Here is a 25,760-nt window from a genome sequence, read left to right on the forward strand (position 1 = left end):
AAAGATTGAAATCGCAGATATCCAAGTAAAAACTTTGAGGTGTACTCCTGCATCACATGCCTATGCGATGTTGTACGTCTATTTAGGATATCCAATTTTTGACTTGGAATGTAAGGAGATGCAAATGTAGGAACCATGCATGTGGGCAAGTGGGAAGGCCATAATAACCCCTATATCCAGTTTCCAGAGGCAGCGGGACTGCTGATCTGTCAACAATGTCGATGACCACCGTTGTGGAGTTGGCGGTGCAGCTACGGCAGCTGTGCCTGAGTGCTAAAGATCTTTTTAGTTTTAGCTACATTTGATCTTTCATACAACGAGCATAGCATGATGCTGTCTATAATCTTGTTTACCTGATTCTGATGCATAGATTCATTTCTTTCATTTAAAAATGGGCAGGAGAGCAGCAGTAGCAGTGGCGATGTGGAGGAGTCCGCGCGTTGCCTCGAAGCGGCGATGCTGGCCTGGGGCTCGGATCAGCAACCTAGAGGGCCTGAAATGCCAAAAGCCGATGCTGCAAAACCAGTTGCCAACCACCCAGCCAAGCCTCAGGTATCCATGAACAAGACGGGAACGAGCTTCAGACCATTCCCGAATTCCAAGCCCACCTAGCCAAGAAGCGGGGAGCCCTGCTGGCCAGCTCCATTACCGTCTCAGAAGTAGAGAAGGAACCAACAAAGGCTAAGTAAGGTACAGAAAGCTCACTCGGAGGACGGTGGCTTCTGCATCTTCTTCACATCCATCCCTGAAGGCCCTGAGAAGGAAGCTTCTCCCCAGTCCTGCCGAAAGCGACTCCCCTCCAGCTCCAGCAGCGATGATAGCGACAGAGGGGTGGAAGTGCCAGGAGGCAGCTTGGCAGCTTCGGACATCCTCCAACAGTCAGTCATCCACGGCGCTGTCAAGGTGATTAAAGAGGAAAAGAGGCAGAAAAAGGAAGCCAAGAGGGAGGCCAGTGCCGCCTCGGCCACAGCCACCACGGCCACAGGCAGGGTTCAGGAGCAGGAAAAGGAGGCAGCCAAGCTTAACGGGCACCAGACATCACTTGGGATCAAAAAGAAGAAAAGGAAGAAAAAGGCCAAGAAGGACAGTGAAGCGGCTCCCTTCCCACGAGCGAAGAGTGCAGCAGCGATGCCTGTAAACTGACCCCAGCCTGTGAGCACAGGGCCCAGCTAGCTCCGAGGATGAGGTGCCCATTGGGGACAAGCCATTTCCAAGCCCCTCCCTGCCCTCTGAGTTCAGGGACTTGCCTCTGAAGTTCAGACTCTGCCCAGGAAACCCTGGTCATTATTGGGCTTGCCCAAGGGCCAAGGGAATAGAATTGTTGGGCGGGGAGTGGGGGGGGCGGGGAATATAAGCAAGCCCTGCCTCTGCTCCCACTGAGGCTGGGGCAGACCTGTGGTACTAAAACATTCCATGACCTTGGGAAGAAGGAGCCTTCCAGTTATTCAGGATTGGTTGTCCAGTGATAAAGCCTCCCCTTCCCTGGTGCTATCTGGGGTGGGCAAGTAAAGGAAGACGTTTCTCCTTCCCCTTCACTTCAGGTCCATTGTGAGAAACAGTCTTCAGAAAATGAAGAAGTAGCCCCTGACATGCCGAAGCCCAGAACGAGCTTCGTACTTCTCCCCCCAGGCCACGTTGGTCGACTTGATATGATGCTGTCTGGAAAAGGAGGACAGAGCCTTCCCCCTCATTTTCCAGCATTTTCTGTCTCCACATTTGTGGATATACCATGCACAGTCTTAGCAAATCAGTTTGTCAAAAATAAATTGTGGGATCCCAAACTTAAAAAAAAAGGATAGAAGCAATATATAATTGATTGCTGTTTATTTACAAATTAGGTTATTCCTTGAATAATTACTGTATAGAAAACTTTTCCTTAGAGTTACATTTGTTGGGTTTCTTTTTTTAATTAGAGTAATTATAGATTTACAGAACAGTCATGAATAAAATGTAGAGTTCCCATACACTGTCCTATTGTTAATACCTTGCATTACTGGTACATTTGTTACAATTCTTAACGAACATTTTTATAATTGTCCTATTGAATGTAGTACATAGCTTGCAATAGGATTCCCTGTTTGTGTTTCACCGTGTTCCTATGTTGAACGATGATTAAACTCTAAATGGATTAAATGGTTTAGACATTTCTCTGACAAAGCCTTAAAGCAACGGTTGCAAGCTGGCTGCCCAAACACAAATCTAGTCTACAGATGTGAATTGCTTGATCTTTAGGATTTTTCTTTTTTTTTTTTTTCTTTCCCAATTTGACCCAACAATTTAAAAACTGGGTGTTTCTTATTACATACCAGATTACCCGCTTCTTTTTAAAGTTTCTTCTCAAAACGATAGTTTTACATTCACTATGATGATAACCAGCAGGAGTTGAACAGAGGCTTCCCATTTTCCACAGGCCGGGTCACTCTTTTGCCTGAATCTACACCTACCCTATTTCACTCACGTTTACTATCTGCCTGGCCCTTAAATATTTTATGGGACTATTCCAGTGTTAAAGTTTTAAAACCAGGCTCTTTCACTGGTTTAGAAAGCCTGAAGAGAGCCCTCAGTTTAGGATTAGTTTGTACAAACTTGGATGAAATAACCACAATTATAAACAGCGTGAGGCCAGGTATAGTGTCCTGGCTCAGCCACTTAAACACTTTGTTACTTTGTTCCTCTGTTTCTTCCTCTGTAAAACAGAAATAATATTAGCACTCCTATATAATGAGGCTACTATGCAAATTAGAATAAATTGACAAAGCATCCATTGCAAGGTCTCAATAAATGTTTATTATGATTTTAATATCATTTATGATCTATCAGAAAAAAGCACTGTAATTTTATGATTTCAATTATCAATATAAATTGTGCTTGTAGGAACCTGTGAACTCTCCTAAATCCCCCCCAAATGGTACTGTTATGGATTGAACTGTGTATCCCAAAAGATACAGCAAAATCCTACCCGCCTTCCCCGGCCCTATCCCAGTGCTTTAGAATGTGACCTTCTTTTGAAATATGGTCATTGCAGATGGACTCAGTTAAATTAAGATAGGTCATTCTGAGTAGGGTGGACCCCTAATCTAATATGACTGGTATCCTTACAGGAGGCAGAAAAGAGAGGACAGGAGAGACAAGGGCCTTGTGACAATGGAGAGGCCGAGATTGAAGTGCTGCCCCTGCAAGTCAAGGAACACCAAAGATCGCTGGCAAACTACCAGAAGCTAGGGGGAGGCAAGGCAGGATTTCTCCCTACAGGTTTCAAGTGAAACAGCCCTATAGACACCTTGACTTCAGACTTCTAACCTCTAGAACTAGAAGACAATAAATTTCTCTTCTTTTAAGTTACTGATGTATGATACATTGTTACAGCAACCTTCAGAAACAAAGACAGGTATAATAAGTATCCCAAGACTGTATACTTTCATTGCTTTCAAGCAAACACTAAATCTGTAAATTATCAGGAACATAATTTTAATACATTATCATTTAAAGAAGATTTCATAATAAATTACCTGTCTAGAGAAAATAATGTATACAGAAGTCCAAGGGTTCAATTTCTCCTTGTTTACTTTTCTGAATAATGACTAGGTGATTCTATTATTGTTCAAACACCCACATTCTCTATCTATCTGACCCCTACCCAGACTGATCAAAGGGTGCTCTTCTCCAACCCCCTTCCTTACCTCGGCATAATTAAGTCAATAAAATATGCCAAAATTCTGATGAGTTAACATTTATTGAGGATCTTGTAAATGCTCAGCATGGTATATGTGTTAAGAGTATCTGAAGGGTTGTAGATGTCTAAATCCTTGTTCTTAAAGACACTGAGTAAAGATATGGGCATAGCAGAGTGAAGGGAAGAGAAGTGATTCCAACAATTCACAATCCTGGATATGCATCATTTCCCTAGGACACTCTCAGGTATGTAATAAAGTTCTTCAGGGTAAAATATTTTTCAGAGTACCTTTAAGTTTTTAGCCAATCACCATTGAAATAATATTTGCTTATCATTAGTGCATCTAGAAAGAGTTGCTCAAAATGAAATTTTCTCCCTGAAGCCATTCTGTTCCAAATTTATTGCTACATCTTATCATGTCTTCCAGAAAATAAAAAAAAGAACCAACTTACAGGCAGACATGACATATGAAATTCCCTATGTCTTACCAGCAATCATGAAATTCTTTGCATGTATGATTTGCCAAAGTCTTTTCAGCTATGGTGTTCAAACCTGTTTAAAATTTCTATTTTCACTCTAACAGAATTAATTTAAAGCTAGTAGATAGCAAGTTTTAGCATATATATGTAAATACTAATATTTATATATAAATAAATTAGAAGAGGTTAATTGATTTGCCCAGGGCCACACAACGTCTCTAGTCAGGGAATGAGATTAGAAACCAACATTTTTAACTTCCAGTTTAAGCCATTGTATATAAGAGTGGAGATCTCACACATGCACATAGTTTGCAAGTGGTTTGTGGCATGCAAAACTACTTCAAGCAACTAACAAGGTTCTAGGAAAGCTTATTAATGTAACTTCATTTTGTTTCCTGCTTTAGCATCTCAGAGTAGAAATTCTCACAGCTATTGACTATAAAGACTTAGAATTTACTCTTCCCCCCCAAAAAAATAGTGCCATGTTAAGAATATCTTAAAGGAAAATGTAACTTTTATGCATATAGAATATTATGGAACAAAAGTCCCGCTCCCATAAACCCAGAATAATGATTTTAATAATGGCCTTTGTAAAGGAAGGACCCAAATGTATATAGGGTGTGATTTTTATAACAGGGCCTCTTAGCACTTATTTTACTAGACTTCTCTGGGTTCCACAATTCAGTCCAGAGACCTACGACTTCACCCTTAAATAGATCCAAAATCTTGCCATGGGATGAATCTACATTCGTCAAGTCTTTCAAGTTGGGATACCCAAGGCATGATCAGATTTCTCATAATAACTCTCCATATCCTCTGCCTCAGCAGAATCCTAGCCATTAAGCATGGAGGGGGTTCACTACCCATTCTTACTCTCAGTCATGTTCCAGGCACTCTGGGGAATGAACCGGGGACTTTGAATGAATATGTATGTTAATGACACCCAGTTTAGAGTGACACCTTCTAAGAACTTGATGGGATTGGTTCTCAATTTTAAGTCTTCAAAAGAGGATATTGAACCAAACAATTTGTACGGTCCCTTTGAGCTCTAAATTCTAAGCTCCTAAGTACCTCCAGAACAGCATCTATAAAGACAGGATATTAGGGGTGGTAGGGACCTTGGAGAATGTCTTTAAAAACACTTTTTAATCAGAAACTGGTCTAAAGAAATCTCTCATAAGCCACAGTAATTGTCAGGAACGGGGAAGGAGTAAATAAACTGGATTCCATACCTCCCAGCCCATTATTCAGTCAGAGCAACCTTGAATTTATCAATTTTATATACTGTGCTTCCTCAGTCCAAAATACAAAAGCTTGAAACAATTACTCTAATCCAACTTTCTACTTGGCAAATGAGAAAATCTAAATAACTTGTCCCTGAAAATCTAAGTAACTTGTCCAAGATCACAGAGCTACTTGATGACAGAATATGAATATTAGCTCAAAACTGACAATCCTCTTTTCCTTAGAATTATGTGTAAAGGAATTCTAACCTCAGTGGGTTAGCTTGGTGAAATCACAAGTTACCATTCCTTCCCGATATGTCGTGGTGTAGTACTGGAAAATGTTGAGATCAAAAAGACAGGAGAGAAGTCTACATTTAAGAGTGTGAGCTAACTATTGGAAGAGATAAAGTGAAAAATGTATTCTTCTAAATCCTAAGAACTCATTTTAATAGACTTTCTCAACAGCTCATTTCAGTTAACATGTGTGATTAGCAATATAGTAAATGGGTGGTTCACAGTTCATTTATTTCCTAAATACGAATGCATATTCTAAAATTTTGGGAAAGCAGATTGGGAAACAAAAACAAAATAAAGCAAAAAAAAACACACACACACACCAATCTTGTTATTTTTTTTCCCTTCTCAGTTTAAGACTTGTGAAGATGGTACATGACCTTGAGGTTGACAAATATTGCACCCAAAATGTTTTGCCACATTTGTAAGGGTCAACAGAAAAAGCAATACTTGTTTCATATTTTTTTGTGTGGAAAAAATATATACTTTTTTTCTCACAAGAATTATAATTTGATGTTTAAAAAGAGACAACCATTATTTCCACTTAATTCTGGGAGATGCTTAAATTTTGTTTTCAGAATATTCACACGCATGCACACAAGCAGGTTTTGAAATCTTTTGAAGCCTTGGGCAGATGAAACTAATATTTTATACAAACACCAATTGCCTTTATTGCTCTTTTCTTCTTTATAATATATATTTTTTTCATTTAAAACATTTAAGCAAATAATTGGGCATTGGAGCATTTGTGTTTTTATTAGATTTCTGATAGTATACAAGAAAAAGGCTGAAAACATCAATTTTTCTTTACAAATTATACAAAATATGCCAAAATTTTAAACACAGATTTTTTTCACCATGGTAAAAAATACTTTTATGTTGAAAAAGTAAAAATAAAATTGATCATTTGAATTTACAAATATTAATGTCTCACAGAAGATACTTTTCAACTTTTTAAAAAATTTATTCTTGTGATAACCAATGCTGCCAAATAAACTTTTCTTCTTGGGTTTAGCTTTGGCTATTATCTTGGTAGTACTCTTTGTTCCCTGGAAACTGTTAATGAAAATATACAAATTGAAGTTCAAATGACACTGCAGAAGCCAACCTGGGAAATGAACTTCCTTTTTTTACTTATTCAGCAGTTATTCCTCTGGGATGGAAGCATCTGGCCTAGCTGATTAAAGCTGTTTTCTTCCTGCCCTGAGGTGGTTTATAATCCAATTTCTAATCTAAATTCAAGAATTTCACTGCTATTGATAATAGACTATCTCAGTATGAAGAATCGGTTTGCCTCTGCTTGAGCAAAGAGTCAGCTCTGGAGTTTTACGAAGTCACGTCGTTTGCTTTAGGAGTCTAAATAAGAGAGCTATACGCTCTAGGGTAATAATCTAGTATGGAATTGTTACGCTTTGCAGTCCTCGCACTCTGCTGAGTCTGCTGAACCAGTGCTGTAAGCACACATGCTGTTCTAATCCAAATGGACATGCTCTTTAAAAGTGTCACACACACCCAGCAGCTGCTCCCCTTACATACACTAAATATGTTGAAAGTTATGCTCATAGGTATCAGGTATTGGACCAACAGTGAATAAACTGGTGTTAAAGAAACGGCAGAATGTCTTTGTGAGAAGACACGGCTACACAGGAGAAAATGTCGCTCAAATAAGACAGATGTGGCTGCAAGAGGCCCTTCCTGAGGTATCTAATGAGAAAGAGGGGAAATTAAAAAAAAAACTTTCCAAGAAGTGATGAGTAATTTTCTTAACATTTTAAGCAGATGAATATTTAATGAAGAAAGAGATATACCCCGGGGCCAACTGACAAATGAGAAGGACAAAGGCCTGACATTTCCTGGAAATCTTATTAATTAAAAAGAAAGCCATTAAGAAAAAAACAAAACAAAAATTATTGCCATTCTTTCACACCAAAATTGCCATCAAAATTTAATAGAAATTTTAAAGCAAGAAATTTTAATTCAAGTGTTTTTTAAAAAGTACCCTTAAAAGGAGGAAATATTCAAATGTTAATCATGGCCTTAATTTTATATATATATATATATATATATATATATATATATATATATATATATATAAAATTCTTTCTGAGTCATCCAAGTCTAAGAAGCAAATGAAAGACATTTCTCTTTGCTGAATTTATAAATGTCTTTTTTCCTGGTTGTTGTGTAACTTTATGTATTTGGATTAAAATCTCAGAATTGGCTTTGATTTTCTTGTTAAAGAAGAATGTGAGCAACTCTGATTTTGGAGGAAAAATTCCCTACTCAGAGTAAAATGAAAAACACACTGGACAATTTTATGTGCTGATTATTTCAGTCCTGATCCCTCTTACTCTTTGGTCTCAGAAAATATCCTGAAAAGTGTTTACATTAAGAAAAAAGATAAAAGTAAATTAAAGCATACTCAAAATTCCTTATTAAGACTTTTTTTTAACCAAAATTCTTACTACCTTTAAAATACAGTTCCCTGTCCTACTTATTATTATTATTAGTTCACCTTTCTAATTACTTAGGGAGCACAAAAATTCCTTGTTTGGATGTTTCTCTACTTGCTTCCAACAGAATATTTACGGCATTCTAGGGCAAACCACTCTGTGGTATCCCTGAACTACGGTAGATGATGTATATTATAATAGAGTCAAATAAATATAACTTCCTGTATTTGTTAGCCAAAGGGATGCTGATGCAAAATACCAGAAATAAATTGGTTTTTATAAAGGGTGTTTATTTGAGGTAGAAGCTTACAGTCAGACCATAAAGTGTAGTTACTTCCCTCACCAAAGTCTATTGCCACGTGTTGGAGCAAGATGGCTGCTGACGTCTGCCAGGGTTTAAGCTTCCTGGGTTCCTCTCATCCTGAGGCCCATTTCTCTCAAGGCTCAGAACCTCTGTTTCCTCCACAAGGTCAGCTGCAGACTATGAGGCTCTCTAGGCTTTGCCTCTCTCCACAAGGCCAGCTACAGACTTTCAGGTGACTGGCTCTGTCTCTCTTGCCGGGGCTGGATTCTCTCCAGGCTCAGCTCTTCTGCTCCTCTGTGTGCTTACTTTCCAGGATCCAGCTCAAAACTCCCAACAACTTTGCCGTGTCTTTTATGACCCTACTGATATGGCCCAACCAAAGCCCTAATCACAATTTAATTAAGTAAAAGTGAAACTTCAGACAAACTAGTTTACAAACATAATCCAATATCTATTTTTGGAATTCATAAACAATATCAAACCGCTCCACTTCCCTTTCTAGAATAGGACATGAATTTGAAGCAAGTTAATTCTGAAGACAGGTAATAGACAACTAAAAGGTAAAAAGGTAAACAGATTAAGAAAGATATTCAATCATAATAAAAGTAAAATAAATTGCAGTTTGGCAAATATAGTAAAGGAATTTCCTGTGACCTCTTCATCATCTTAATCAATCAACTATACTTCTTTGTGTGAATGTATTTATGTATTTTATATGCATATTTTAAAAGTTGTAATCATTGTGTATACATATAAAGTATTTATTTTTCATTGCTATTGAATAAATGTGCCACAATTTACTTAATACTCTGTTTTGGGATGTTTGGTTTGTTTCCAAATTTTGACTCTATCAAATATAATCCTCTTGTGACTTCAGGCTTATATGCATGTTTATAAGTAGGATTCTTGAGACAGAGACTATGATCATTTGCACACTTCTTACTATGTATTGCTTCCCCAAAGGATTGTGCTGGTTTGTCACTAATAATGTGAGAGAGTTCTAGTTTTAACTGAGCCTCAAAGCCAGGTTTTTCATCTTACAGATAATCAAACAAATAAACAATACAATGAATGTGATTCAATAACATTGGTTATCTATATTCAAGAATAAGTTAAAAAATTTATGTTTTGAAACCATTAACCTATCATTTTCCAGATACCATGAGGATGATTTTACTCATTCATTCACTCACTTAAACATTCATTTATTTATTTCCAAGTTATTTATCGAGGCCTTCTGCAAAATGTCACTATGTTGATACAATAATAAAAATACAGTAGTGACAATATAGTAAAGATATAGTACTGGAGATATAATGGTGAAGCAAAAAGACCTAAATCCACCTCAGTACAGATGCCAGTGAGAGAGAAAAAGTAAACAAAATTATTACACAATTAATTATTTCACCATAACTGTCATATAAACAATGAAGCTAAGTACTTACTTGACATACTGAAAAGATAAAATAGGGTAGCCTTAAATTGGATAGGGTAGTTTCCCTGAGGAAGTTATTTTTTAAATTAATTCTAGTGTATGAGGAGTAATTCACTAGGTTAATGGTAAATGGATGGAATCAGAAGGCAAACATGAGTTATCGTCCTGAAGCAAGAAAACTTTGGAAAAGTCAAACAGACATAAGTTGGTCATCAAGGGTGAAACAATAATGAGTAAATGGGAGCTTTTCAGGATATGAAAGGTCATACAGAGGTTTAGGACCAGTATGAAGATTATTTATTTTATTCTAAATGCAAAAGAATTTTAATCTAAGAGCCATGGGGAGCTGTAGAAGAGTTTTAAGTGACAAAGTGACAGATGAGATTTAGCTTTTTAAAAAATTATTCTAATAGCTATTTGGAGAATAAGCTGAAAGCAGCAAACAATTTCTAAAAATTAGATGGAGGTATATTCCATTTAGGAGGCTCTTGAAGGAAACCAAGATAAGAGATAGCTTGGGTTAGGGAATGGAAAGAGACAGACAAATTCAAGATATATTTTGGGAGATTTTTAGCAGGGGTTGGTGATTGGATGGATGTAGAGAAGAAAGAGTTCACAAAGATGGCACCTAGGCTTCTGGCACAAACAAGTGGGTAAATGCTGTACCATTTCCTAAGATGTGAATCAAAAGTGAAAATTCTGAGAGCATCTTTAAAACTATTAGAGTAGATATTTTAAGTTGATGGTGAGAAATATATGTTAAAGACATATATAGGGGAAGTCTGGGTTGAAGAGATAATTTAAATTATAACAGAAGCCAATGACAGTCACTGAGATTACTTGGGAGGAAAACAGAGAAAGAGAAAGAAGAAAGATGTTCATACACAGTCCTGAAGAATTCAAATGCTTACAGATCAGGTTTAAGATGAATATCTCCCAAAAGTTATTTAGAAAAAGGAACCAAAGAGATAGAAGGAAAATAAGCAGAGACAGAATATAATCTTTATCCCATTCTAATCTACTACCTCACTCCATCAAAAAATTATTTTCAATTTTCATTCCTTATCTTTCTTGTCAACTCATTAACATTTGTCATAACTGACATTTTAAAAATATCATCCTCTAGATTCTGGGAATCACTATCTGCTTATTTTCCTTCTTTGTTTCTTTGTTTCCTTTTTCTTAATATCTTTTGGGAGAGCTTCCTTTTAAACCTGATCTATATATTGTGCAAGCTCATGGAGTTAATAATTAGAATATAGAAGGAGGCTAGAGAATAGAAAGTTGAGGGTTAATCTGTGCAGAATTGGTAAAAGAAACACTTGTTTTTAAATCTTTGGAAATTAATAGAAATGATAAGCATATATCATGGTGTTTGTAACTAGCAGAGCTATTAGAAGGGTCCGACAGTGGTAGAAAGGGAAAGTCTAAAGTCATGTTTATTACTAGAAGGAAAACTAAAAGCTATAACATGGGACTGTATGAGATAGTAAAACCTCATATAAAACACAAATATGGGTGACATTGCATATACAAAACTTTCTACAAAATATAAATACAAATATACTAGAAAAACAGATAAAGAATACCAGCTATGTATGGCAGGAGAAGCATAAAGAGACTGACAGGTGAGTTTGTTTGTTTTTATTTATTATTATTATTATTATTGGAATAATGAAAGTGCTGTAAAAATGATTGAAGTGTTGAATGCACAGTTATGTGATTATACCTAATACCATTGATTGTACAAGTTGGATGGCTTTATGCTTTATTAATATGTGTCAATAAAATTGATTTGTGAAAAAAAAAAGTTGAGAAAGTGGAGATGAAGATATGGACAACTCTTTGAGTGATTTATTGAATTGACAATTTTGATTTCCAAATCATAATGACATTAAAAAGCTAAAGAGATGATAAATGTATTTTAGAGACAGTTTCATGTTGTCCTACCATTAGAAAGGAGCATCATTGTCTCCAATGGACTATCTTAAAATATACATGTTCGTCCAGGACCTCGAGGGCTCTGATCCACAACAAAGAATATTTTTAATGCCCTGTTTATCTTATTTCAAGCCCAAGGAAATATGACACCAGTAAATTTTGATTGGGAGAAATGGTGGAAATAATTGGAATATCAGGCAATGTCAAGAGATAATTATAAGATTTCTTCAGGGACAAGCTAATACAACCTATTACAAGACAAGGACTTTATATCAACAGTCAAGTAGGCATATTTATATATACAATATAACTTATAGGTATGGCATTTACCCATTTCTAGATAGGTCAAACAAAAGTATAAGGTCAACTTGGCCAGGTTCACCCCGCAAGGGCTCAATATTCTTACTTATCTTTCCAGCACTTTATCTTGTACATTACTTTACTACAAGCACTATTTCCAGTGCAAATACTGTTTAAGCACAGAAATCTCAAATTCAAACTATATTCATGTATTTAATTGTTTAACATATTAATCACTTATTTAACCTTTAAGATACATCCTTGCTTCTTTCTTCCTTTGACCCAGATAGAAGATTGATTTTAATCCCGGGGGTTCACAAAGGTGGCCAGTCCCTATTCTACTCTTCCTCTAAGTTTCTGTCATTCTTAGAATAAATTGTAATTATAATAGCAAGGCTGTCCTTCCTCACCTATAGAAATGCTCCTTTATCCATATCTCTCTTTCCTGGGTTCCTTCTCTTTGCCTGGACAAATTCCTTTCAGCAACCCAATTTCAAGGAGTTTCTAGCTCAACTGCTTCTGAGCAACCAATGTTTGTCTTTCAGACTACCCCAGCAGCCTTCCATCTTTATCAACTCCATCTGTTTTCTGTCCCAGTTCCTCTAAACTCCCTTTTACTTGTCAACCCTAATCTCGCCCCTGCCATTTTTCCCTCCCTAACATTATCTTGGGTTTCCCAAGAGAATGCTGCCATGCAGGTCATTTGGCATGATTGTTCCTTTTTTTGTCAGATACTTGTGGCAATATTTCTATTTTACAATGGATGATCTTTATGTTTTATATGAATAGAAAAAAGGTGAAGGCACAATCCAAAATATATAGCTATGTAAAGCAACTTTTGAATTTCCTAAGATTATAAACAATATAAATTATGTTTATCTTACTGGAACTTTGGCTTTTTACTTTCTAATTCCAGTTTATGAGAGTAAAGAAATCATTTTCATATCTCATCATTCTCTTCTTAGAGAAAATAACAGATGCAGGGTATATTCAGAGTTGAAATGTAAATGTTAAGACATTATGTCATGGTTAAAACTATTTACCAGATGAGTAAAAATAACACATTTTTATGTGGTGAACCACTTAACTAGAACTGTGTAATTCTACATTATTTGGTCTTTTCTTATTTTTTTAAAAAGAAGTCAAACATTTCTAGAGAAACATTTTCCCTGTGTCGATTGTATTTAGAGTGCCAACATATTTTGTTTCTTTTCTTTAAAGCATATTTATTTTTAGGCCTTTCAATCTACTATTGCAAACAGATGTGCTCTTTTTTCCCTTCCCATGGAAGCAAATAAATAACCAAGGTTGCAATTTTCCTTAAAAACTGGTGGAAAAAGAAAAAAAACAATAGGAGTTTTATTTCAGAATTCTGCTCTGTGCCAAGCATCCAATCTGTAAAACATTTTGCCCCGTTGATTTGGGGATGGAGAAAGACAGCTGTGCGTGAAACATCAATCTGTTCTTTTGAAACACAATCTAGTTCACAGAGCTTTGATCTGTTGAGTGATAAACACAACTTTCTGAAGCTGCTTTTTAAAAGAAAGATATATAGACAGTCTAAACACTAACACCTTGAGACAAAGTTTTTTTTCAACCAAAACCATAATAATGGCTAATATTTGCAGAGCTGCACCATGTGCCAGACACTGAGCAAGCTGCTCTATGTACATTATCTCAATTAGTATTCACATTTAACTTTTGAGATAGGTGCCAATATCAGTTGCATTCTACAGATAAGAAAACAGAAAAGCAAATGGTAATGCATTTTATACAATTCACTTGGCTAGTTAGAGTTATAGCCAGGAATAATATCCAGGTTTTGCTTCTCCATCCAGGCATCTTTCCTCCAAAATGAGCAATCTTCCTCATCTAAAGTATATATTGGATTTAAAAGATGAGACTAGTTATGAGTCCAATTGCATTGAAGCAATAAAATTTCTTTCAGGGTCAGCTGGGCAAAAAGGGTGAGAAGGGTTGTAATCCATCTACTGCATCTTCATGGGTCCAAGGGCTACTTTATATATTTACCTAGAAAAAAACTTTTTTTACTGAGCAGAAACAATGGTAAAATAGATGTGTATTTAACATTCATTCAATACTCATTCATCATTTTTAAAGAGAGGTCTTCTTATCATCTGGGTTCAGCAACATAAATAGTCTACAGACCAATATTTCCTTTCTTAGGGGCTGGCTTAAAGCTATGAAAGTGGGGGATGTGGGGAGTGGGTCATATGGGAATCTCTGATATTTTTTAATGTAACGTTTTGTGTGATCCATTTATCTTGTAAAAATAAATTTTAAAAATATATTTTTTAAAAATAGATGTGCCTATTTTTGTATGATAGTCAAATGATGTAAAATACATTTGTTAAAAAAAAAACTCAGGCAATAAATATTTCCTCACATTTCAATCAGGTCTCTTTTCCCTGAGAATTATGAGCACTTTTATATACATTACCATATTTATCTTCTCAACATTTTTATGTAATGAGGGAATGAATGTCACCTTTTTAGGCCTCATTCATTCTAGTCAATGGGTTAGCATCTGCACACTTCTAATTAATTTTCTAAGCACCTTCCTAGAAACTAAAATAAGGATTCCAGAATCCTAGTTCTGACTTTCTTACTTACTAGTGTGGTCACTTAATCAGTCCTTCAGCTTCCCTGCACTGGAGCTCGCTCTTGTACATAGTAAGGGTATCAGGCTGGGTGAGCTCCAAATTCTCTCAGCTGTAACCTTCTAGGATTCTACACTACTGTAACATATCAACGGTTTTTCCTGGAAGAATTACCTTGTATTTTAAAAGTGGCGCCCAGCCTGAGTTTGCTCTCTCGTGCTCTCTTGCCCCTCCCTCTCTACCTGGGACCCCTGCTCTGCTATTTTCTGTTGTTTTCTCCCATTTCTCTTTTCTCCCTACCTGAATAAATTACTGGCCTAACTCACCCGGCATTCTCCTGAAATTCATTTCTCCAGCATAGTCAAAGAATCTAAATGAAATCCGGTATTGTCATTTACCTTTCTCTTGTAGCCAAAGTTGATAACACAGAAAGGTTCCCAGAAGTCGTAGGTAGGATTGTAACTTAGTAAAAGCTGGAAACTGGAGGTGAAAGGGAGGGTTAGATAGAGTAAAAAGAGGGAAAAAAGAGGGAGGAAGAGAAGGGGCAAGAAAAGGAGGAAGGGGGAAAAAGCAAGAAGAATAATGCTGCTGACACTTTTTGTGTTTTTCCTCTAGCATTATTAATAATAATGTCATTGTTGCATTTGAGAGGCATAAAAAGAGCACGGACTTAAGAGTTATCCTAAGACTCGATTTAAGTCGTGGGTCTCCTAGTGGCAAGCATTATGTCCCTGGACAAGTTACTTAAACTCTCTCAAACTTAGTTTCATTCTGATCTGTAAAATAGGGAGACCAGCTTCCCTCCAAAGTTTCTGTGAAACTTACATAATAAAATTTGCCTAGATCAGGCTAGACTAGAGTAATTACACAATATTATTATTTATATTATGTGAATGTACCATCATCCTTCATCTACCAGAGTCAATATTAACTGTACCTACTAAGGAGCATACAAAGTATGTTTTATATGTCTTAGGTAACCACTGGACCCTTTATTCCTATCTGTCTCCTATATGCCTAGCATTACCTTCTCCTGCAACATATATAAGTGCTAATGGTCATGAACCCTACATTTTGGGGACACCACTTCCTGTTCACTGACAGTATTTCTACCAGCAAATGTAATAATATATGATTGCAGAAAGGCATAATTGAGATTCAACTGGCTTTGTCCCCTTTATTAGGACTTTCTGTGTCTCTGCACTGATTTTTTTTTTTAATTTTTTAAGGCTGCAATCTTAAGAAAATTTGAAAATACTGTGGCTTATATCTACTAATTTATTCATCTATGCACAAATGATTCCCACTTTAATTAACCCCCATGACTGTGCTGTGTGTTTTAAAAGAAGGAGATATGCATAAGAACAACAAGCATTTCAAGCCCAAATCTCTAGAGAGGTTGTGAGATCTACTGGAAGAAAAATTGCAGTGTAAGTCCATATTCTTATATATAACAGTATAAATTACTGCTAAGAGAAGTGAAATAAAAATACAGGCCTCCTGTTCAGAATTAATCTGTACAACCTCCTAATATATAAACTAGTATACTTGCGGGTCTTCTTTTCTCTTGATTTCCTTATTATTCACTCAACTGGCAAGAATTATTAAGCTAAATGAAAGATGTAAGCTTGTCACTGGGGAAAAGTAAATGTTATGACAATCTATAATATGTGACCTTTGCCCTCAAAAATTTGCATTCTGTTTGAAAGCCTGCAAGTGATTTAATTTTTTGTCACTTGAAAAATAGTTGACACCATTTAGTTTAGAACTATTGAGTCAGTCCCCAAGAGTCCTCATAGGCTCACTCAGTTCATTTCACTAAGGTAGATGACAAAGGATAGTCTAGCACAGCTCTGTCTGATTGAAATGCAATGTGAGTCACATATTTTAAATTTTCTCAAAGGCACATTAAAAAAAAGTAAAAATAAAGAAGTAAAATTAATTTTAACATTTTATTTTAACCCAACGTATCTAAAATATTATCATTGCTACAGGTAATCAATCCAAAAATTTTTGAGTAGTTAACATTTTCTGCTGTACTTCAGTATCCATGGAACATGTTACAGTTAGAGCATATCACAATTTAGGAGAGCTTCATGTTAAATGCTCTATAGCCACATATAGCAAGAAAAGAGTTTGCACATTTCCTCTAAGTCACCAAGCAGTTTATTCATCTAAATTATGCATCTATATTCATCTGTTTTCTTTCTGCATTTATGCATTACACTCAAGTCTCCACATCTCCTGATACCAAGAAAAACAAGGTAGGCTCAAATTTTCTTAAATTTCAGTTTAATGTTTAATTTATAAGTCACCATGATTTGATATATCTTACCATTTTCAGAGCATTCAGGGTAAAAGAAACGTAATGACAACATAAAATTATAGTTCTGCACAGGAAGTGTCAGTGGGTGCTGTAGCCACTGAAAGAACACCCAGAGTTTAGGAAAGCAGAGGATATAATTGTTGTGCCCATGATAGCATTTAACTGAGTACTCTCCCTCTCATTGCTTTTCAAGACCACCAATGGTGGCAACCTAACATTTATATGCTGCTTTGACAAGTATATAAAGTGTGGGACAGCATCTTTAGTTAAAATGCATTATCATAATTGACTAGGAGGTACAACACCCACGTAATTTTCAGTTCTGATTCTATGGTTAATCATGGCCCTTGTTGGGATTCTTTATAGGCCCAAACAGTTGAGACCATGAAGTTACATGTCAAAGTTAAGAATGGTGGGCAATGTAGTGTCTGAACATAAATAATACTATCTTTTGTCAAGAATTGTGAAGGGTCAGAGATTTTATCCTGTTTTCAAGCTAATAACTTAGTCTGGCACTGTTTCTTAGATGCGAGGAGAGGACCCAAGATTCCTGGGTCCGAGACTAAGGACTTTATTACATGTAGTACATACTCTAATCAGCAACCCTTCCTCCCTCCACCCACGCTGAAGTTCCAAGGGGAGCATACAGAATGGCCCACACAGATGCACAGTGAGTTGACAGCACATCTGAGGAAGCCCAAGCAAAGGAGATCCCAAATTTCTAAAGAGTCTGCTAGCAAACCTGACTAATCTTTGCCCTGGAAGAAGACTTTATAGTTACTAGCATGAAAGTAAACAAATTTTCCCTTTGCCCTGGAGGAAGACATTCTCATTCCAAGCCTGTTTACCTAAAACATCCTTGAAAAAATAAGAATAAAGTCTATCAATGCATTGGCTCAGAAAATGTGCAAAAAATGGAAGATATCCATTAAGAAATGTTTCCCAACACCATTCAGTAGCCCTTTATTATCAACTAAATAAATTCCTCTCCTTGTCCTTTATACAACCTATGTTTATTGATTGATTTTATATGTTATGAGAACAGAATTGTTGACAGACCATGTCCACAGTTAAGAACCTGGAGGACTTCATAAATCTTGTTCTAGATGATGTCTCAGTTTCCCAAGTCTCTGACAATCTTAAGGATCTTTTGAGCATCCACATTCTTCATGTCCTTACCATTCACCCTGATTTAGAATTCAGGAAAAAAGATTATTATAAAAATATTTAATCTCTCTGCTTTCATGTGGTGTTTTTCCACATTTCCTCATTTTTTTCTCACAGCGAATAATAACAGAAGCACTATTTAAAGTGGCTTTTAATACCAAATATATTTCATGAAACATGTCTAGTTTATACAAACTCATATTGAAATCTTCATATGTGTGTAGTTATATTTAAATAAATAAGCAGCTATTTTATGAACCACTAGTATCCTGATAACTGTACAGAATCCACAATTTTTGAACAGCTGTGCAGCAGGGCTACATAATTTAGGATAGCAAAGGAAGTTGGAAACCACATCCAATTTAAACTTTCAGGAGAATATAAGTCAGCTAGAGGTCATTCTCCAAAATGGAATCAGAAAGGACTCTTAGAACTAGGATCCACTAGGACCCACTTTGGAAGATAAGTAAACTTGTGCCTTACTCTGTGATTTGTGGAGACCTCAGAGCAGCCCCAGGTTTGGCTCACTTTCCAGCTGACCTAACAAAGACCTGGGAATAGAATGTCACATAGAAAAAAGTGCTGCCCACTAAGTGAATCACAGCCCATTTCCTGCAGCTTCTTAGTGTTTTTGAAAGTCTTAGTCATCAAAATCCTGACACTTATGGGAATCAGTTTCCAAAGCTCAGATAGAATGAAGTCCTAATGTAACTCGACAACTTTCTGCTCTAATCCAGAATAACCAACGAGCATTTTAGAGATCACTATTAGTGACCATATAGTGAACAAAATGAGTATTGGATAGAATCAGATGCCTGGGCTTCTGTCTTAGTTTTACCACTAATTAGCTCAGACAAGTCACAGAAGATATTTGGTTTCCTTATTTGTAGAATGGTAGAAGGGGAGAGGGAGCTATGATTCAGTGACCTCTATAATCCTTTCCTGCCTAATCTTTGCATGACTCTTATTTAAGATCTGGCCTTGTAAACTATATGCTGAAAAGAACATAGCTACATACCTCTCAGCTGCTTCTTCTATGACTACTTTATGCAATAAGTTGCTTGGTGCCCTATTCAAAAAGCATCATGCAAAACCAAAGAAATTTGTGCAGCCATTTGGGAACTCCTCAGTAGCAGTTAGATCACAGAATTCATTCATCGTTACATAGGTGAATCAAGCACTTAGGGTCATCCTCCTGGGTGACATGTCATATGGTAATGCATGAGGCAGATATTGTCATTTTAACCATAATGTAAAGGAAAAACACAATCATCCTTCCAGTCCACTCATTCTGAATCTTCTCACAGCATCAAAGGGAAGCTCAGAGACAGATTTCTTGCAATTTTCCCCTGTAACAGTGTGGGATACCTCAAACAGATGAATAATATATACAGTTGCAAAGAGCACAATTTTAAAAGATACTGGCATTTACAAAGTAGCTTTACTGGTGGAAAGAGTAAAGGCTTGGAATATTCTGTTAGATTGAAAAGAGGTTCTGTGTCACCCTATCAGGTCACACAAATGATCTGATCAACTGCCACTTGGTGAAAACATTTATTAAAGTCAGAGTAAGGAAATATCAGTTTGAGAAATGAAAATAGGCTAGAGGATTGATTTTCAAACCTCTGGAAATGGAAAGACGTGAGGGAAATTCTGTTTCTAGGGTGAAACATAATAGGAAATTTGGTTTTGATTGAATAGGAAAAACATAAGTCCTAAAATATTGAAGAATTGTTTTGTAAAAAATATGCCTTGAGTCTTCCATTTCCAAAAAGATGTAGTAGATGTACTTTCCCCCTATTTCTCCAACTAAGCACAATTAAAAATCCTGGCTCTGCAAGATAGAGAGAAAAAGCAGACCAACTAGGGACTTCAGTACCCAAGGAAAAACACAGTGGTCATTTTCTTTTTGCCTTATATATTCCAGGCTTGGAAACCCTAATGGGTGCAGAGGAAAAAATCCCCAATAAATGTTGGTGCTCTGTATTCAGAGGACTTAAGAAAGACAAAACTTTTAGACAATAACTGTTCTACTCTAGTCAAACACATGGAAATAACTGTGGTCCCACCACCACCCATATAAGCAAAGGCCAAGTGAAGAGGCTAGACTTACTTATTTGCAGGTTATAATGAGGCTTCTCCACACCCCCATAGGGTAGAAAAGGCCAAGTAGAAAATGATGTCTCCCTGCCATGTCACCGGAAACCATGTGGGAAGTCTGGACTTCCATCAGCAGTGAGGTGCTCCCTCCACTACCCACTCTGGTAGAGACTTAGGCCTAGTGGAGAGTCAAGACTTTCACCATTGTCCATCATTGATGAGGCCATGCAACCTGCAGTGTCAGTGGAGAACAGGTGGGAAGTTGAAATGCTCATACCCACTGTTTTGGTTTGAACTGGCTGCTATGAAAAATACCACACAAGAGGTTGCTGAAACAAGAAATAGTTATTGTCTCATGGTTTGGAAAGTTAGAAATTCAAAATCAAGATGCCAGCAAGACCATGCTTTTTCCAAGTGTTGGTAGCAGTCTGGTGATGGCAGTCCTTAGTCACATGGTGTCCTCTCTCTCCTCTTTGGCGTCTTCTGATTTCTGGCTTCTTCTTCTGACTTCTACTGACTATATCCCACTTGTGTCTCTTTAAAATGCCTCCAGTCACATGGATTAAAGCCTACCAGATGAATTTGGCCACACCTAAACAGGACCTTAGAAGATCCTATTCACAAATGAGTCCAAACCCTAACACACCTTAACATATTCAAAGATACTCTTTACAAATGGGCTCATACCCATAAGAACATGGATTAAGACTTGGACATGTTTTTTTGTAGGGTACATGATTCAATCCCTAATAGTTCACCCTCTGGATCCTAAAAAGATGTGTTCTTCTTGTGCAAAATACATTCACCCATTCCACTATCCTATAGCCTTAAGCCATTTTATTAACAACTCTAAGTCCAAAATCTCATCAAAATCAGCTACGGGTGTGGTCTGGTTTGGGGCAAAATTATTTCCAGTCTATGGACCTGTGAAACCTAGGTATCTCTAAAATACAATGATGGGACAGGTAGAAGAGAGGCATTCCAATTACAACATGAAGAAATTGGAAAAAAATCAGAATTATCAGTCCCAAGCAAGTCTGAAACTCAGAAGGGTAAACTCCATTAGATTCCAAGTTCTGAAAGTCCATTTGTGGATTGATGTGTTGTCCTCCTGTCCTACTGAAGGGGAAGTTCCAATCTTCCCAAGTTATTTGGCACTGGCCATGCTCTCCCCAAACACCAAGATATGGCTCCACCCTCTCTGAGCATTGAGATGGTGGTTTCACTCTCCCTGAACATTGGAGTGGAAAACCTATCCCTTCCAAACATAGGGCTATAAGTCCTGCCTTTTTCAAAGACAGAGGTGGGAGCACTTCTCTCTTGGACCAAGGAGATCTCTTTGGTCTAGACATCTGTTTCCATAGTTCTGCACTTAAAGTCATTTTTCCTTCATTTTGTCCTGTAACTGTTCATTTCAGTCCAGGCTGGCAGTGCATCTGCTCATATAAAATTCTCAAAAACCAAAAATCCTTATCATTTTTTCATGCAGTTCATGAAGGATGATGCCATCAGACAAAAAGATCTACCACAGATGCTTCCTAGATAAATGTACTTCAAATCTGTCTTCCTCTGAGATGGCTGACTAGATCCACAAGTCCTATGCCTAATTTCCTTTGCAAAGAATGCTTAAGCTACAACACTGTACAGGTCCCCATTCTCTGGAACTAATCTCCTGGGAACTCAGGGAGAGTTGATAGAGTCACTTCTGGCCCTAGACTCAGAGCACACTCTCTGGATAATGCTAGTTCATTAATGCCTAACAGTTCCTTCCATAGGTTACCCCTTTCCTCTCTCATTTTAATAAGCAGCAAAGAGAAACCAGGCTACACCTTCCACACTTATCTTGGAATTTTCACTAAATATCCAAATTCATTGTTTACAAGTTCTGCCTTCCATCCAACCGCAGAAAAGAATTTCCCAAGTTCTCTGCTACATGATAACTAGGATAGCCTTTCCTCCAGTTCCCAGCAACGCATTCATCATTTCCTTCTAAGGCTTCACTGGAAGCACCTTTAACATCCATATTTCTACCAACATTCTGCTCATGATGATGTATGTATTCTATAAGATGAAGAAACTTTCATTACAGCTCTCTGTACTTCTTTCTGAGCCCTCACCAAAAATTCCTTTAATATTTATAGCTCTACCAACTGTCTATTCAAAACAATCTAGGCTTTTTCTATTAAGTACCTCAAAATTCTTCTGGTCTATACCCATTATCAAATTGAAAAACCACTTCCACATTTCTAGGTATTTGTATTAGCAATACCCAATGCCTGATACCAAATCTGCACATTATATATGTGTGTATATGTGTATAAATAAAATTTTTAAGAGATTTATTATGAGAAATTGGTTTATACAACCATGATTATTGGCAAGTTTGAATTCTATAGTGCAGTCCACAGCTGGAAACTCCAATAAAGGTGGTTTTCAAATCTGGAAAATTTCTGTATTCCCTCAGGGAAGTTGGATGACTGAAGATGAGGCATAAATTTTTTCTGATTCTGAAATCCTCAGTTCTGGCTTTTAACACTTTCAAGTGATTGGATAAACAGACTTCCCACAGTGATGAGGGAGATCCCCTTTCTGAATTGTAGTCACACTCAGCCATAGATGCAATCAAAGGAATTTGGATGCAAATATATCTATGAAATAGCATTATAGCAAAAATCAGGCCAGTGCTTGCTTGACCAAACAATTGAATATCATATCCAAGCAAACTGACACATGAAATTAGCCATCACAGTCCACCACTTATCAACTTGAAGCACACACATCTCCTTAAACCATATCTAATCTCCAAATGAAGACAATAACATAGTCATCATTTCACCTAACACAATACAACTATCCTACTTACAACCAAAAATGTAGTAATTCTTTCACCTGGAAGAGGAGGCGAATCCTTGTGTGATATTCATGCTTATCTTTGATATCCTGTAACCTAAATACTATGGTGTAAAGTGAATACATTCTTTTCCATGATAACAGGATGAGAGGGAACAAAATGAAGCTACTTTCCTTATATATGTATCAAAATAATTCGTAACAATATAAGGAATACTCATAACCATTATAGTCCTCATTTTTGCAATTGTTCACATGATTGCAGCCTATCTTCCTAACTACCTTCTTCCACTACTTATTCCATATTCCCTTTGCCCTCAATAAGCAACTCAGCTGGCAATGGTTATTTTTTGTAAGGTGGAGTGACCCACACTCTCATTTCTGAAAGGCCTGGACCATTAGTAGTCCTGTCTGGATTGGGTTGTTATAATTGTCCATTGACTTGACTCACAAGGCATCACAGTACTGAGAGATACCCAAAGGAATTTCCTGTGTTCCAGACACAGTTTTCCTTATCTCTTTTGTGTAGTGGTAGACCAATTTGTCCTTGGTAACCAGGATCATTCATGATCTTTGCATGTTGCTTCAGAGGCATGAGGAGCCCAAAGTGGACAGGCTGGCTGTGGATGAAATAGCACAATAGATGAGATGCGGATTTAGAGTATGTATAGCTTCCAGAAGAACATTGCCCCTGCTCTTAAAGGTGTTGTCACCCAGCTGGTGCCATAATTGAGTCTTCAGGGGCCATTCTACTGCTCTTTCAATCCAGCAGCTTCATAATAGTGGGGAACATAGTAAAACCAATGAATTCCATAAATATTGGTCCATTGCCACATTTCATTTGCTGCAAGGTGAGTTCTTTGACCAGAAGCAATGCTGTGAGAAATACCACACTTGCATTCTGCAAGTCCACCAGCTGTAGTTTTGGTAGGAGTAATGCACGCAAAGGAGGTAAACCTACATCCAGAACAAGTGTCTATTCCAGCAAGAACAAAACACTGCAACTTTCATGATGGAATTGGTCCAAGGTAATTAACCTGTCACCAAGTAGCTGACTGATCTGGGGTAATTGTGCCATATCAGGGATGAGGGTTTGTCTATGCTGCTGGCAGATTGGGTAAGAATCAGTGGAAGTTTATATTGTTGAGCCCATGCATAACCTCCAACCTTATCTCACCCAGCAAGTAGTAATAAAGAACCTCTAGACTTAGGTGTCAATGGAGCCCTAATGGAGAAGCTGAACTTTTATCTCCATCTGGCAATAAAGAGGAATGACCCTTTCTCCCATATCAGAAGTCAAGCCAGTGAAATCATGTATTTTAAAAGATTCAGAGTTTTATAACATGATATTAAAAATCTACATTTCAATCCAAAATAATTCATCATATCAAAGGACTAGAAAGATATTAAACTGAATGAAAAAAGCAATAAATACATGCCAATATCAAGATAACAGATGCTAGAATTAACTGAAAAAGACTTTACAGCAGCCATGATAAAAGTGCAGAACAAATATTTATGGGTAGCTTGAAACAAATGAAAAATTAGAAAATATAAGCAAATTAACAGAAAGTCTAAATAGAAGTAGATGTAAAGAAGAATAAAGTGGAAATTTTAGAACTGAAAAATACAATCAAGAAAAAATATTCAATGGATGTACTTAAGAGCAGAATGGAGGGGACAAAGGAAAGGATCGGTGAACTGGAATATACAATTGAAATTATCAATTTGCACAATAGAGACAAAATAGGAAACAATAAAGCCTCAGGTATCTGTGTGTCCATAATCTTACTAAATTTGGTAAAATGACAACACTGTGAGTACTTGTATGTAGGTAATGCAAAACCTAAAGTAACCACTAAAGCACCAACACAAAGAGATACTCTCAAAAACATTATACTTAAATCAAAATGGAATTCTATAATATATTTGAGTAACTCAGAGGAAGGCAGGGGGAAGAAAACAAAGAACTGAAAAACAGAACAAACAAAAAAATAAAATAAAATGAGAGATTTAAGCCCTAACATATCATTAAATAAGTGCAATGTAAATGAGTTTAATATACAAATTAAGAAATAGATGGTCAGAGTGGATTTAAAAATAGATGGTCAGAGTGGATATAAAAACTCACTTCAAGTATGTTGATATAGACAGGTTGAAAATATAGAGATGGAAAAAGGCATATGATGCAAACATTAATCAAAATAAAGTTATATGAATACCAAATAAGGTATACTTTGCAGCAAAGAAAATTAGCAGTTACAGAAAGATACTGTATTAATAAAAGAGTCAATCTCCCAAAAAGATGTAGCAATCTTAAATGTGTATGCATGAAAAGAAAACAGAGCTTAAAAATATGTGGAAAAAAAAACTGATAGAACTGAAAGGTTAAATAAACAAATGTACAATTATAGTTGGAGACTTCAACACCCCTCTCTCAATAATCGATAGAACAATAGGACAGAAAATCAGCAAGGATACAGGGAAGCTCAGTACCGCTATCAACCAAAAGAATCTAATCAATATTTATAGAACACCCTCTTCAACAACAGCAGAACACACATTCTTTTCAAGTACCCATAGAAAAAAAT

General features: G+C 36.7%; 1 pseudogene; it reads left to right on the plus strand.

Annotated features, from left to right (window-relative positions):
- Positions 1-215: 215 nt before the first annotated feature.
- On the plus strand, positions 216-1,143 carry LOC101440714 (protein CUSTOS pseudogene; annotated as a pseudogene).
- Positions 1,144-25,760: the final 24,617 nt, after the last annotated feature.

This window comes from Dasypus novemcinctus, chromosome 4 (assembly GCF_030445035.2).
Source record: "Dasypus novemcinctus isolate mDasNov1 chromosome 4, mDasNov1.1.hap2, whole genome shotgun sequence".
In the NCBI taxonomy this organism is placed as follows: domain Eukaryota; kingdom Metazoa; phylum Chordata; class Mammalia; order Cingulata; family Dasypodidae; genus Dasypus; species Dasypus novemcinctus.